Raw genomic sequence first — 15,669 nt, 5'->3', positions numbered from 1 at the left:
TCTCTTTTTCAAATAAGCACAGCCAGTGCTTGAATTGATTTTTAAATATTTAGAAGCTTTGTAATTAGGGTGTGTGCCTTGTGTAAGGCATTGGAGGCAAAGGATCAGATTGTAAGCCTGTTTTTTTTCCTATTTTTTTGACAGTAAGGAATGGTGTCAAATGCATAGATTTTTACAATGAAAATTAACACAGATGGTTAACAGAGTACCCATAATGTGGCAGCTACCTGTTTGATAACCCTCAAGCTGACATACATTCATAGACCCAGGGAGATGCTGTATCATTCCTTAAAAATTTCATGTTTCTATTTAAAATTCATAGGAGTGAATATTGAAAGCTAAAAATCAATAAATAAATTTTAAAAATTCATGTTTTTGAGGGGTGGGTGGGTAGTAAAAATGCGTAGTAGATAGTACAATCCAAAGATGATGTCAAGTACTTTTTCAAATGACAATTTGTACCAGCTACAGCTGGGTTTTTTCTTCTGAAAACCTAGATAGTGTTTCTGGACAGAAAGATTCAGTGCCTTGATCTTTACAAAATGTGTAGGCCATTAGAAAATCTGTTCAATTTCTGAAATCAGCATGTAATTATTCCTTGGTTAGAATAATTTGATATGAGGAAGGTCCAAGTTAAAATTCTGCCTTAGACATTGACTGCGTGTGCAACTGTGGACAAGTCACTTATCTCGCTTAGGCTTAGTTTCTTCATCTGAAAAATGGGCATAATGATAAAACATACTCTTCTAGGGCTATTGTGAGAATCAGATGACCTAAGGAGAATTGTGCACCTTAAAAGTTTAAAGTGCTAATATACATGTTGGCTACTGGTTAGGACCAAAATTGAAATAATTGATACCTTTGAACCAAAACACAATTATTCATATATTATATATATGTGTGTGTGTATCACACATACACACATATTTAATACATGTATAATATATGTTACATATAATACACACATGTGTACACATACATGTGTGAACATTGTGTATATTTGTCTATACATCTACATAAATGCACATATATTAAGAATAGATTTTCAATGACATCCTCACCTCTGGACTGTTTCTAAATTTTCGTAGAAATGATTTTACTAAAAGTATGCAAAGGAAAAACTTTATTCTGACTGATACAATTAATCTCTATTTCCCGTTGCTTTTTTATGACTTACTGAGAGATACACATTCATCCTGGTTTGTCAGTCATGAAATTATTTTTTGTTCTTGCAAAATTGCAGAATAGAACTTCAGAATTCATTTCAGGTAACCTACTCAAGATGAAATGTCAATTGAATTTGCCTATTAGTCCTCTAAGCATTAAATTTAATTAGGCAAATATTTATCAAGCACTTGCTCTGGGAAAAGCACCGTGTTAGGGGCTGGGAGGGGACACAACATGAAAAAAAAGTCAGGGGGTCCATGACATCATGCTGCTTATAGTCTGGAATCAAGATATAACCCCCCCCCAAAAAAGCAAAATTAATTAAGTAGAGAAGGAAGCAGAGGCAAGGTTTCTTGTGATGTCTGCTGTGAGACAAAGGTAATCACAAAACTTGACCCTTGGCCCTTTTATGAAGATCCCAGTATTGGTTCACTTCTATGAGAGTTCTCATTCCCAAGTCTAGAGAAAGAAAAGATATCTTGGAGTTACTTAAGACTAGGATGGCCCCCAAACCTCAAGAAACAACCTAGAAAGTATAACTGCAGGTGAAGCGCACACCCCATATAACGGGCGGCCAATCCAGGCACCTGCTGTTTCAATATATGTTTGCTGGTTTCATGCCAGGACACTCTAGCACCAGTGACTACACCAGAATATTCTGCAACTCTAGGCTGAATTGCAGAGTGGGTAGAAAGCTGGCCTTAAAACCAGGCAGATATGGGTTTGAGTCCTGACTCTGATACACACTGACTTGTTGATCACCTAACCTCTGTGGGCAAGGAAACTCTAAGACTTCAAATTTCAGAGAAGGGATTGACCTGCATTGGGGAAGAATGTTTCCTCACCAGATGGTCCCCTTTAGCAGTGAAATCACAGACCAGTATCTATACCTATTCAATACTAAATATTTCCAAAGGTCCCTCAATAGGGGAGTGGGGAGTTTCCATCTTATATAAGCCTGAGGACTTGTACTTGACTACCATGACAGAACTATACTATAGTCTGTTCATTTCTTATAAATCATATGTCAAATTCCATTTACTTGTAATGAAAAGTCTAGTATAAACATGGATGATAGCTGTCACCACCTCTGCTCAGGCCACAGGGTCTGGTCAATCTCCCATTGACCTTGATCTGTTACACAATTTGTCCAACAAGATGGGCCATATAACTGACTGTCTATATAATTCAACTGCCAATATAGTCCAAATGAGTGCCTCTATAAATGAAGAGTTGTCTCAGTTGCAGGCCTGAAACACTCCTTTGAGAAATATCAGAATGCAACAGCTTGAAAATAAAAGCTACTTTACTATTCACCAAGATACCAATAAGCAAATCTACACTCAGCAAAAACCTTCAGATTCTTTCTCTGCTGCCTACAAACATGCCCATATCCCTTCTCTTTTCTTGTATTCTTGCTACCTACCTGTCACCTCCTTTTTCAGTCTAGTGATGTATCTTCCTCCATATCTGTGGTAGGAACTGAATACATTTTATGTGGGTAGTGCATGAGACACTGGGAGGTCTTAGTTAAGGAAGCAGAATTGCACTGTGGGGATGAGGTTTGGGTTAAGTTCACAGCCAGAGTCTTGTCTCTACTTTCTTTATCTTCCCACCTCCCCCTTTGCTTTCCCCTGCCCTTATCTATAGCCTTCTTGTCTTCCCAACACCCTAAAATGGCCTTTTGTGTGGTTGGAATAATTATTGATTTCTTCAATATCTTAAGTATAAAAGTCCCACCTTGGCAGGAAATGCTTTAGAGAATACCCATGAGTTTCTACAAACTTCTGGGAACAATTTACTGTATCCCTGACATGGTGACTCTGGAGGAAGAAAGGAAGAGTGTGAGTCTTTTGAATCCTTTTAACTTTCAATCAGTCAACAAGTTTTCATTAAAAACTTACTATGTGCTCAAGCATTGTGCTAGGGCCTGGGGTACAAAGAGAGGCAAAAAGCAGACCATGCCCCTCTAATAGGGGAATGACTACGCACATGCAGGATGTTTACAAAGGAGAAGGAAGAAGTGTGAAAGGAGAGGCAGATGGACACTTAGGTGGCTAGGGTAGGGACTGCTGCAGAAAGTGGGATTTGATCTGAGTGTAGAAGGAATCCAGGATAGCTGAAGAGGCAGAGATGTAAGGAAGGAGAGCGTTGTAGGCTTTGGGGATGGCCACTATGAAGACTCAGAAGTAGAAAATGGAGTGGTTTGTTAGAGCAACTAGAAATAAGTCAATGCCACCAGATGGTAGATAGTACAGAGGGAGAGTAAAGTGTAAGGAAACTGGAAAGGTAGGAAGGGGCCAGGTTTTGAAGGATTTTAAATGCCAAACAGAGGAATTTATGTTTTGTACGTGAACTTATAGGGAGCCATTGGAACACATTGAGCAAAGGGTTGACATGGTCAGATCTACGCTTTAGAAAATCAATTCATTAATTAATCCCTTCACTAGCAAAGCCACTCATATTCTGTCATCTGTGTTGGCTTTATTTCATTCAAGCTTGAAGCATTGGACAGCCCTATCATAGACAGGGTTCAGAATAACAACCCTCCTCCAATGATGGGTATATCCCAAGAATCTCTCTGGATGTCTCTCTCTTTTCTTAATCTACACCCTCTCTTTTGATAATTTTGTTAGCTCCCATTGGCTCAATCACCTTCTTTATGCAGATGCCTCCCACCTTCATGCAAATGATACTAGCTCTAGTATTTCTTGGGAGTTGTAATCTTGTATTTCCAACTAACTAGCCATTATATATTTCCTACCAGATGTCCCCCAACATCAAGCTCAAAATGGTCAAAACAGAATTCTGTACCTTTCCACCTAAAACTTCATCTAAACTTCTTTTTTGCTGTTAAGGGCACAACAAGTTACCCCAGTTCTCCACCTTAAATCTTCATTTTCCTTCCTTCCTCATATATAAATATTTGCTCTAAGCCTTGCTAATTCTCCATTTATAACATTTCTAACAACTATCCCATTTCATCCATTATCACAGTTTCCACTGTAACTAGCCCCCTTCCCCCATCACCTCTTTGCTGGACTATTACAACAGTTTTAATACAAAAATAATAATCACCATACAGTATTGCTGTATTGTATAACTCCAATAGTAGTTACAACACACTATTACAATAATAATTCTACCACTTACTTCAAAGGTCTCACCTCTCCAATCTATATTCAAAGCAGATCCAAAATGACACTCCTAATTCACAGGTCTGACCATGCCTCTTGATTTACTAAAAATCTCCAATGGGAACCTAATTCCTCTAGGATAATATACAAATTCTCTGGTATTTCATGGCTTTAACTGACTGGTTCCACCTGACCTTTTTTGACTTATCACACAAATTGTGTGTCCTCGTATATACAGACATGCCTCATTATATCGCACTTTGCCTTACTGACCTTCATAGATAATGCCATGTTTTGTTGTTTACACTTTGAAGGTTTGTGGCCACCCTGCACAAGTTTTTCTGAGCATCTGTTCATATTGTGTCTCTCTGTCACATTTTGGTAATTCTTATAATACTGTCAACTTTTTCATTGTTCTTATTACATCTGTTATGGTGATCTGGGACCAGTGATCTTTGAAGTTGCTATTGCAATTGTTTTGGACCACCAAAAACTGCTCATATAAAACAGCAAGCTGAATCAATAAATGTTGTCAATGTTCTGAATGCTCTGCTGACCAGCCATTCCCCATTTCTCTCCCTCTCATCAGGCATTCCTATTCCCTGAGACAAAACAATATTGAAAAATACTACACAAACTTATTAGACAAAGCAACTTCAGGGTTTGAGAGGATTGACACCAATTTTGAAAGAAGTTCTGTGGTTAAAATGCTACCAGACAACATGCTTGCTACAGAGAAATTCCTCATGAAAGGAGGAGTCAATCAAGGGGGCAAACTTCATTGGTTTCCTATTGTAAGAAATTGTCACAGCTACCCCAATCAGTCATCAACCATTAACATTGAGTTGAGACCGTCCACCTGCAGAAAGATTATAACTCATTGAAGGCTCAGATTGTGGTTAGTATTGTTTATTTTAGCAATACAGTATTTTTAATTAAGGTGTGTACAATTTTTAGACAATAGACAATTATCTCAATAGGATATGGGTTCCTGTTTTCCTCTTTCTGTTCCTACTACCTAGCACAGTACTTTGTACACATTGTTGTCCAGCTATTTCAGTCATGTCTGACTGTTCATAACCCTATTTGGGGTTTTCTTGGCAAAGATACTGGAGGGGTTTGCCATTTTCTTCTCCAGCTCATTTTACAGATGAGGAAACTGGGGCAAACAGAGATAAGTGACTTGCCCAGGGTTGCATAACTAGTAAGTGTCTGAGGAATGATTTGAACTCAGGAAGATAAGTCAATGTCAGAAATAAAAGCCAGAAGTTAACTCCCATTTGATATCCCTCAGGCATGAGTAGAGTGGTTTTCTCTCTCTGAGTGTTACTGGAATTACTCATATATAATGGAATTATTATAAATCCCTTTTTAACCTCACTAAGGATGATGTCACTGTTACAGGAGCATTTAAAACAGGTTCAATTACAAAGTTTAGTACAGAATAATACTAAGTACTTATCATTGATTAAAAACATTTCCAATTAAGGCAAGGCTTTTATTTAAAAAATGGAAAAAGAATCCTCAGTGCCCAGATGAATTAAATAAATATTAGAGCATAGTATTGTGTATGTAGGAAAAACACACCAGACATAGTGGCACATGCCTGTAGTCCTCATGACTGAATATGCTGAGGCTAGTGGATTGAGTTCTGGAGGTCTGCACTATAGTAGAGATAAAGCCCATTGGGTATCCACACCAAATTTCACACCAATGTGGTAAGCCATTCTCCCTTTCTACCACTCGAAGAGCAGAAGTTTACCAGGTTGCCCAAGGATGGGCAAAGTTCCCAAGATTGGAAAAGCAGAGTTTGTTAAAGCTTCTGTGCATATCAGAATTGAGATTTAACTCCTAAATGGCTACTGCTTGTCCAGCTGGAATAATAGTGGGAGATCTGGGCTCTAAAGAAAGCCCACAACTAACAAGGATATTGTTATAAGAAAGAATTATAGTATCACAGACCTTACTTGTGGAAAATGTGGCAAATCTTCAGGAACAAGAGCTACAAATCAGGAAATGAGAATTCAATGTTCACCAAAGACATTTAGCCGATGCATAATGACTCATCAAGGAGGAATGGGAAAAGGAATAGAATAAGCATTTATTAAGTGCGATTTGCCAGGCACTGAGCTAAATGCTTTACAAAATCATCCACTTTTTAAATGCTATTTGCTTGACAAAAATTATATTGACAAACACTTTTTTAAGAACCACAGTTATTACATAAAGTAAAATACATGGATTTTTTTAGAATTGCTTAATTTTTAAAAATTGAACCAGTGTCATTGTTTTACAACCATTGAGTTGTACATAATTGTGGTGGGTAGGGCCCAGATCTGGTATAAGGAACAACATGGTGAGGAAGTTTCCTCTGTCAATGTCAGTCAGCACTTTCTCTGCATCTTTCAGTCTTTCGGACTTTGTTAGAACACCAGAAAACCAAGTGACCTGCCCAGGTGCACACAGCCAGTATGGGCCAGAAGCAGGACTTCTCAGTCTTCTTGGCTCTAAGTCCAGCACTCAATCTGTTATGCTAGTGACCCATTGCATCATTACATTGGATAGCAGAAATAGATTTCAGTGCTGTCAAAAATTATCTTTAAAATAGTCTAAAACATCAGATGGGAGTGCAGAACAATGGAAAGAGTCCTGGATGCTGAGACAGGGATCTGAATTCAAAATCTATTGCTAATTACTTGTGTGACCTTTTGGATTAGATTTCTACAGTCCCCTTTAATCTAAATCTGAATCTAAAAAAGCAAGCAATAGGAAACCAAATCCCTGAAGGGGAATAATGATTGTCTCCTACCCTTAACATACTTCAACAGTGGCAGACACCTGGGAAATAAACCTTTGCAAGTTCTTATTCAAATGATAACCTTAGTCAGATTCAAAAGCAATTCTACTCATTTAGTATTCTACAGAATCTCTGTCTTTAAAAAAATCATGAGAACATTTCATTTTTTTATGTAGCTCTTTTAAAATTGAATTTACAAATAAAAAACTCAGATTATGTGCCCTAAACAGAGTCAGAAGGTGGTTATTAAGAAGCGTAAACCATGATTTTTGTGCTTATGGAGTGTGTGAACTGGTAACTGTGGATCTTACCCAAAGGAAGGTGAACAGTATTTTTTCCCTAATGTTTTATTTTGCTTTTTTTTAAGTGCTGTGGTCTAGGGGTACTAGGAACCCTGAAATGCAAGGATACAGGGCAGGGGTCCACCTCAAAAGAATTGGATCACTCAAACTTTCTTTCAGTCAGATACAAGTTTATTGTGTAGCCAAGAAATCTGCACAATTTGTACAGGGGCAAGATCAACACTTTTGTCCAGAAAGACTATGGGAAGATCTGGATGCAGTTAAGGAGTGGCAAGTAGCCTGGGGGTGGTCTGGATGTAACAGAGAAAGGCATCTAGATGGGAGTAAGGAGTGTTAAGTGAACTAATTAAATGATCAAAATGGTCTGGCAAGGGTCAGATGCCTCAGGTGGAGGCAGGGCTACTATGGGAAAATAAGGTACTGAGTTGCTTTCAAAGCCATGGTGTTTTCCTTTCAGGGATTCAGATCCTATCCCCATCATTCCTCCCTCAAGCAAATGGGACTCAAAACTTTTTGGGGTAAGGGGCAAAGGTCTTGGCTTTTGAAACTGCTTCTTTCTGTCAAGGGGCATAGAGCTGTCCCTGCCTGGAGGGGGTCCCAAGGAGGAGTTTGACTGGAATTGAAAATAGGCTGCATCCAGGATATGATGGGTGGACATGGGCTAGTACCCACTGTTCACTACCAACTGTAGGTGAATGGTCCATAATTGGTAAAACAGAAATCTGACAAGCAAGTTTGACATTTCCATAACATAGTATGATTTAAAAAAAGATGATTGTACATGAAACGGCAAATCTACTATGCACAACTTACTGTTCCTTTCAAATATGCAACAAAATTTTCAAGTAAATTCTTTTTTTTCCTTGCCTCTCCCCCACTCCTGCCCTCACTACTAATGTTAGACCTAAATAGATATATTCATGTAAAATTATTCTATACATACTTCTCTTTCTCTTTTTCATATTTGTTTGTTTTTAAGGTTTTTATTTTCAGTTTTAAATTATCTCCCTCTGTTTTGTCCCTCCTCCACCTGTTGAGAAGGCAAGAAACACAATTCTCATTATACATATGAAGTCATGCAAAGCATATTTCCCCATTAGCCATGATGTGAAAAAAAAATGTAAAGAAAAATAAAGTGAAAGAAAATTTGCTTCAGTCTGCACTTAAGAGTTCACCAATTTCTTCTCTGAAGGTGGATGACATTTTTCATCAAGAACCCTTTGAGTTCTTTTCTCAATATAAAAGTGTTAAGTACTATTCCTCAAGTGACCAATAGGGCTCCTCAGCTGCCCCATTAGTCTAAAGCTGCATTAGACTCTAAGCTCCTAGAGAACAGGGATTTTTAAAAAATCTTTCTTTTTTATCCCAGCACCTAGTAATAAATGTATATTGCCTCAGAGCTTATAATTGATTGGTTGAGACATTTTCTCATCCTGTCTTAGGAGATAGTTTCTGTCTTAATTTAACTGAAGTGGAATGATTTGGTTCATTTACTCCATTAATCTCTCTCCCTTGCTTTCTCCTCTCAGTTTTAATATTTCACCCCCCTCAGTAAATGTACTAGAGTGTGTTTAATGGCATCTCTGTTGCCAAATCCCAGTCTGACTTTCAGTGATTTGGGGAAGTTCTGCATTATCCAATCTGAATTTCTGCCCTAGTGCCTTGTACTAAGGAATCTTGAGAAAAGTCTGTGTGGCAGAGTTCAAAGTTGATTCTGGTCATTAACATTCTTCCATGCTTCCAAATATATGATGATACAATTTAACAAGCATATACCATTTTATAAAGTTCCAGTGGGTTAATGCTTGGGTCATTGCTTTCAGAAAAAGGTCTTCACCAACCCCCAAACAATGAAAAAAGGACCAAGGAGGGAAAAACAAATCAAGCAGTCTCTTCTCAGAAGGAAGACCTGGTCCTTTATAGATGTCCCAGAGTATTGGGGCTCTCTCGACACCTGAGGTTGTCTGGATATCAAACCTTCACCTTTAAGGAAACAAATCAAACTGATTTTGTTTAATGCTTTTATGGCAATGTAGTTCCACTAGCCCTAGGAAACTGGGGTACCTAGCCTCTCTGTCCCTCTCCCACTGAGGGCCCTATTCATTCTGGGGCTCAGTAGGCACCAAGTGTTATAACGAAATTAGCACTGTTTGGGTTTAATCATTGATTTACTTTAAAAAAAGAAAAGAAAAAGTTTCCTATCCCAGAGAAAAAGCTTATTCCCTCCAGAGTTTCCTAAACTACCCTTTTCCTTGAAGGGATTTTGGATCTGGGGTAAACTTGAAGTCACCTGCTCACCCTCAGGTGAAAAAACCATTGGCCCCATGTTTGCAAACTGACTCTAGGGTAGGTATAAAGAGAGAGGTGCAACTTTGCTCTTTCACCTTCCCCTCTCTAAACCTATCCCCTATAGTCATGTAAATATATTATAAAATTCCTCTGGATCCCTGCAACTACATAGGACAGCCCCAAATTTCTCCACAGATCCTCTAAAAGATGTATATTTTGTCATAGGCAAATGAGTTCTTGGAGTTCTAAGAAAACTTCCTCTGGGTCTTTCTACAAAGAACAGCTGGAATTTACCAGCAGATACTGACCAGCCAGTGCTGTCTATCTATCTATCCATCATATCTGTCTGTCTGTCTGTCTGTCTATCTATCTATCTATCCATCTGTTAGGCTCTTGGTAAGAGTCTTAAATCTCTGTTCAATTTTTCTGTGGCTCCTGATACAGACCCTTATATTAGCTGATCTGAGAATGTTGCTAGGTCAGTGGCAGGAAAATGAGAAGTCCTTTGGAGGGTTCCTCCTCAGGCCAACAGGTGATAGACAAGGGAACGAAGACCAAGACCAAGACCAAGACCCAAGGTTCTGATTCTCTCTCCCAGTGCATCACTACTCAGAGCTTTAGCCAGATTGCTCTCTCCTCTGCAACTGCTTGAGTCTGCCTACTTCTGAACTAGCTCCCTGATTGTATGTATTGTATGTAGAACCCATGGAGCATTACCAAGATTTCTCATCTATTCTGAGTATTCTTCCTATGTATCATCCCTCTGGTTGATCTAGAACTTTTTCTTCAAATTGGAACCCACAAAGATGGAGTCTTCCTGACTTTCAGAGAAAGGTCTTCACCAACCCCCTTTTTTGTACAAACTCACTGCCCTTTTTGTACAAACTTTTGAACAAATGAAATAAATACAGTTAAAATTAGAAGTAAAAGAGGCAACTGGAAAAGAATTTTTGCAGCAAGTTTCTGAAAAAGTCAAAATTAATATTACCTTGAGTTTCTACTGTATTTGCTTCTACTATATTTATTATACAAAGTAACTGATTTTATGCTGCATTAATTCTATAATTAAACCTGCCTAAAACCACTTTGCTATGCCCTTGAGTTAAGCTCAGGAACTTAGTTTTCCCTCTGAGTTGGTTTCAAGGTATAATTAGAAGAAAAGTTGTTATCTCTCATACTGAAGTTGTCAGGATTTTCCAGGGCATTGGTTTGTTCTAGTCCTTCTTAAATTAGGGGCAATTTTATCTCTTATAAGAAGACAGTACTTCTAATAGTTCTCATCCCCTAGCCAACATTACAAAATGCATATGGGTTCCATAAAACAATTACCCTGAGTGGAGTGGGATAAATGGATTTATTTATTAATCATCCCTTCTGCCCTTACAAAGAGGAGGAGAATAAAGTTCTTCTGTTAGGAATTCAAAATTTTTTGTTCAAGATTGAGAGGCAGAATGGGGGGGGGAGGGCGGTAGATAGCTGGCTTTGGAGTCATGTAGGTTTAAGTACTGCTGGCTATGGGACCTTGACAAGTCCCTCTTATCCTCTAGGAAACTGAAACAGTAAGTCAAAGAGGTGTTGCCTTCCATTGGCATAGGGAGTTTTCTTGTCCTAGAATTCCTGGGTCAGGAAAATCACAAGCCAGTTCCTTCCTCTACCACTTGTTTATTTTATGCCTTGCTCACATAACAGAGGGACTGACGTGTCAGGTTTAGACTTTACAGAAACTTCTTAGCTTCCCACTCATCAGCTAGTGTTAAGAAATTTAAAAAAAAATGTTATCTGACATTAGTTATATTGTATTTTTATTTTGTTACATTTTCCCAATTACATTTTAATCTGGTTCAGGTCCACACTTGGAGGGCTACTGACCACATGTGGTAGTATATGTGTGCCAGCTGGTTTGACATCTCTTGTGTAGATGGCATAAAGTTATAGAGAGCCAACATTTGAGTCAGGAAGACCTGGGTTTTGTATATACTGTCTGGTCAAATGACTCAAGCTTCCATTACCCTCAGGAAAGTCCCTACCACTGGAACACATGTTGGTTCCCTCATTGAAACTTCCCTATGCCACACCAATGAAATCACAAGTCAGGGCAAGCTGCCATAACAAAAACAGGATGAATCAGTCTATATGTATGATCATAGGCTCAAGGGAAAAAAGTCACCCGGACTGACACAGAAGTGAAGCATTTTTACTGCCTCCATCTGCTAATGAGTATTAATATTGAATTACTGTAAGAGAAGGAAGAGAATAAGCACATATTAAGTGCCTACTGTGTTCCAGGCATTGTGCTTTACAAATATCATCTCATTTGATCATCACAAGAACCTGCAGGATAGGCTGTGTGATTATCCTTATTTTACAGTTGACATAATTAAGCATGGAGTCCCATAGGGTCACAAAAAGTCAGGCTCGACTGAACAATAACAAAGTTAAGGAAATGGTCATCTTTTACATAACAGAGTCAATGACCATGACGAATGTTTACTTTTTATGAGCATTCCTTATCTTTAACAAATAATTTCATACATATCCTAATTACTATGATGGCGTATGAAAATTTGCTCTTTAGTTTTGAAGACATATTTATCTTAGTTACAAACAATGTGATATATATATATATATATATATATATATATATATATATATAAACCATTTGGACCTTTTCCTTTCTAACCTGTCTTTGGGACAAAAAGAGTTAATGAGGTGGGGGAAAGAGACCTCTAGGCTTACCCTGCCTTCTTTTCAAAGGAAAGAGAGGAGCAAGCCTGAAAGTCCCTTCTTCCTAGTCTCTCTGCCCCAAAGGTTAACTTTCTTCTTGACATAATTAAGTTCTGGACATTTGGAATCTGAAATCATGTTGGTCTAAGTCTACTGAATATCATTCTGAGAACTGAACTTTAATCTGTTTTTTTATTGTCCTGTCCTCCTAGAGAATTTATTCAAAGATGACCAACCTATATTTTTATTCTCTATTGTATCTTTCACACATCTATAAAGATGAGATTCAGAAAGTACATGTGTAACTTCATCACTACCCTGCTCAGTAAACTCCTGTGACTCCCTAGTTCTCCATCCCCACCAGTTGCTAGTGCCTCCCCTGAAAAACATCTGCGTCTATTTTGTACACAGGTAGCGTACTGTGGCATGCAGACTGTGCAGTGTTCAGAGTGCTGGGCTGGGAGTTAGGATGACCTGAGTTGAAATCTGGCTAAAGACACTTACTAGCTATGTGACCCTGGGTGAGTCACTTAACCTCTGTTTGCCTCAATTTCCTCAACTGTAAAATGGGGATAATAAATAGAACTTACTTCCCAGGGTTGTTGTAAGTAGAAAATGAGATAGTAATTGTAAGGCTGACTTATCATTATTAATTATTATACATCTTATGTACATGGTATCTCCTATAATAACCTCTGAGTTCCTGGAAGAAAGGACCAATTCATTTTTCCCTTCATTGCCAGGCCCCTACTACACTGCTTGGCCCATAGTAGGTGCTTATTAAATCCTGTCAATTAATTGCTTGAACTGAATTTCAGCAATGGAGACATTCAACACCAATTGTCTGCAATGAGAAGACGACAGAAGAGAAGCCATGTTTTAATGAGTACTATGGCCCATACCCGAGTTGGAAAGGTACCATAAGTGATAATTTGCCAGTTCAGAGGGCTAACGACACAGACTGTCTATAGCCTTCCCTTCACTGACTTCAGTCAGGGACCCCACCATCTTCTCTATTTCTAACTACTAGCAAGTCACTAGAACACTACAAGAATATTCTCTCATTAGAAGTCTCATTCTTCGAACTCCTGAGGTAGCTGACTGGTCTAATAAATGTTCCAGGGCAATCAGAAAGATTCTTCAAGGGTCACATAGCCAACTGAAAACATCTACAGAGAAATTGACCTTTCCTTGGATTTCTTTGACTGTCAGGAAGGTAGTCCTTGGCTCCTTAGAGACTCTCTCCTCACCTGCAAAGTATCCCAGGTGGCATTTGAAGTTGTCTGTTCTCCAAACTGAGCCATTATTCTTAGGGAAGGACAAAGGAAGACCTACTATGCCTTCTTTTTAAGTGTCTGCTATGTATCAGTCACTGTGCTAAATTTTATCCTTGGTCTAAAAGCAGCCTTGCTGAAGTATTATAATAAACATTTACAGAAAGCTCCTCATTATAAAGTTCCCAACAACTTGCCTATGTAAAAGGTTTCTTGGTTTACAAAGTGTTCTAATATACTTTATCTCATTTGACTGTCGTGGCTGCTCCAAGAAGTAGGTTGGGCAGATATGATTACTAATCATCCAATAGTAAGCATTCATTTAGAGTTTCCTATGTGCCGGGTATTGTGCTGGAACACAAAGGAAAGGCAAACCACTCTCTCTGTTCTCGAGAAACTCACATTTTAAAAGAGGACACAGAATACAAATAAATTGGTAAATACATCCTAAGTACTGAGTAGATGGAAGGTAACCAAAAATGGGGAGTTACCAGCAGCCGGGGGCTGGAGGGGTGAGGGCAGTGAGCAAAGAAAAAACCTGCAGAAAGTGGCCCTTGAAGGAAACCAGGAATTCTAAGATGCAGAGATATTCAGGGAGGGCATTTCTGGCAAGGGAGTCTGGGCAGTACAAAAGCATGGCAGTGGGAAACAGTTCTCTGTGTGAGGACTAGAAAGTTGACCAGTAGAGACAGTATAAAGACAGGAGTAGAGTGGAAGAAGGTCAGCAAGGTAGGAAGGAGCCAGGTGGTGAATAGCTAGCTTTAAATGCCAGACAGACTTCTTCTATTATTTTGTTTCAAAATCCTTGAGATAATGGGGAACCATTGGAGTTTGTTAAAGAGCTTGGGGGAGGGAGGTGCCATGGTGAGACCAAGATTTTAGGAACCTTACAGTGTGTGAAGGATGATTTGGAGACTTGGTTATCCCTCCTGTATGACCTTGGTTAAGGGCTAGAAGGTGCCTAGAACTCACTCACCATGGTGAAGTGAGGTGCCCAAAGATTGAGAACAGAAGAGTCACAACAATAAAGAGTTTTCACGATACTTCTCTATGATAGTTCTTAAAATTAGGTTGGTGAAAATTTCAGTGGTGTCTATACTATCACTTAGATGGGGAGTTGTGGGGAGACCAAGACGATTTTAAAAGGACCTTGGTAAGGAAATACAAAAAACAAAACAAATCTAATTTAATCTTTCACAAGACTAAAGCAAAGTAGGACATGATGTTACAAAATATAGTTTAATGGATAAGACAGGCAAACACAGGAGGTAGATTAGGATGAAAACCCTGGCATTACACTAGGTTCATGTGATATTTGCTGTGACCATGTCAAAGTCCAGACCACCCACTTTGTAGTCAAAGGTCATAACAGAGGGGTTTCACTTCTTTTAACCATTTCTTTGTAATGTGCTTTTAAAAAATCAATCAGAAGAACTCAAATAGTGTCAAAGTATTAGTCATTAAGTACTATACAATTAACATGCCCATTCCCTTTTGTTAAAGACAGACAACATTTCATTAAGTTGCATCTGTCCTTGGCCCTAAAATCTGTACATCACCTCTTCATCCAGCAAACTAAATCAAAGATATTTCTTTCCTACACTGGGTCCTGGTTCACATCTGAGAAATAAATGATGCAACATCGCCCTCTGTAGGTTATTACTACAGCAGCAATTGTTCCCAGTTTTAATTCTGATTTTCCAAGTGTCTGTTTCTCTCAGTCTCTGTTTCTGTCTCTGTGACTATATCTCTCTTTGCCTCTGCCTCACTGTATGTCTGTCTCTGTCTCTGCCTCTCCCTCTCTGTCTTCTTCCTCTCTGTCTTTGTCTCTGTCTCTCTTATTCTGTCTTTCTATCTCTCTACGTCTTTTTATTTCCCTCTGTCTCTCCCTCTGTCTCTCTGTCTCTCTGTCTCTGTCTCTATGTCTCTGTCTCTGTCTCTCTCTCTCTCTCTCTGTCTCTGTCTCTCTCTCTGTCTCT

The 15,669-nt window shown here is 38.7% G+C and overlaps 1 protein-coding gene across 1 annotated transcript in view; it reads left to right on the top strand.

Moving 5' to 3' along the window:
• GC (GC vitamin D binding protein) overlaps nt 1-15,669 on the top strand; it is a 47,208-nt gene that overhangs the window by 316 nt on the left and 31,223 nt on the right. The window lies entirely within an intron of this gene.

This window comes from Petaurus breviceps, unplaced genomic scaffold (genome assembly GCF_028583685.1).
Source record: "Petaurus breviceps papuanus isolate PSGF00001 unplaced genomic scaffold, PetGlider_PUasm1.0 126, whole genome shotgun sequence".
Taxonomy (NCBI): Eukaryota; Metazoa; Chordata; class Mammalia; order Diprotodontia; family Petauridae; genus Petaurus; species Petaurus breviceps.
This window is presented reverse-complemented; position numbering and strand designations above follow the sequence as displayed.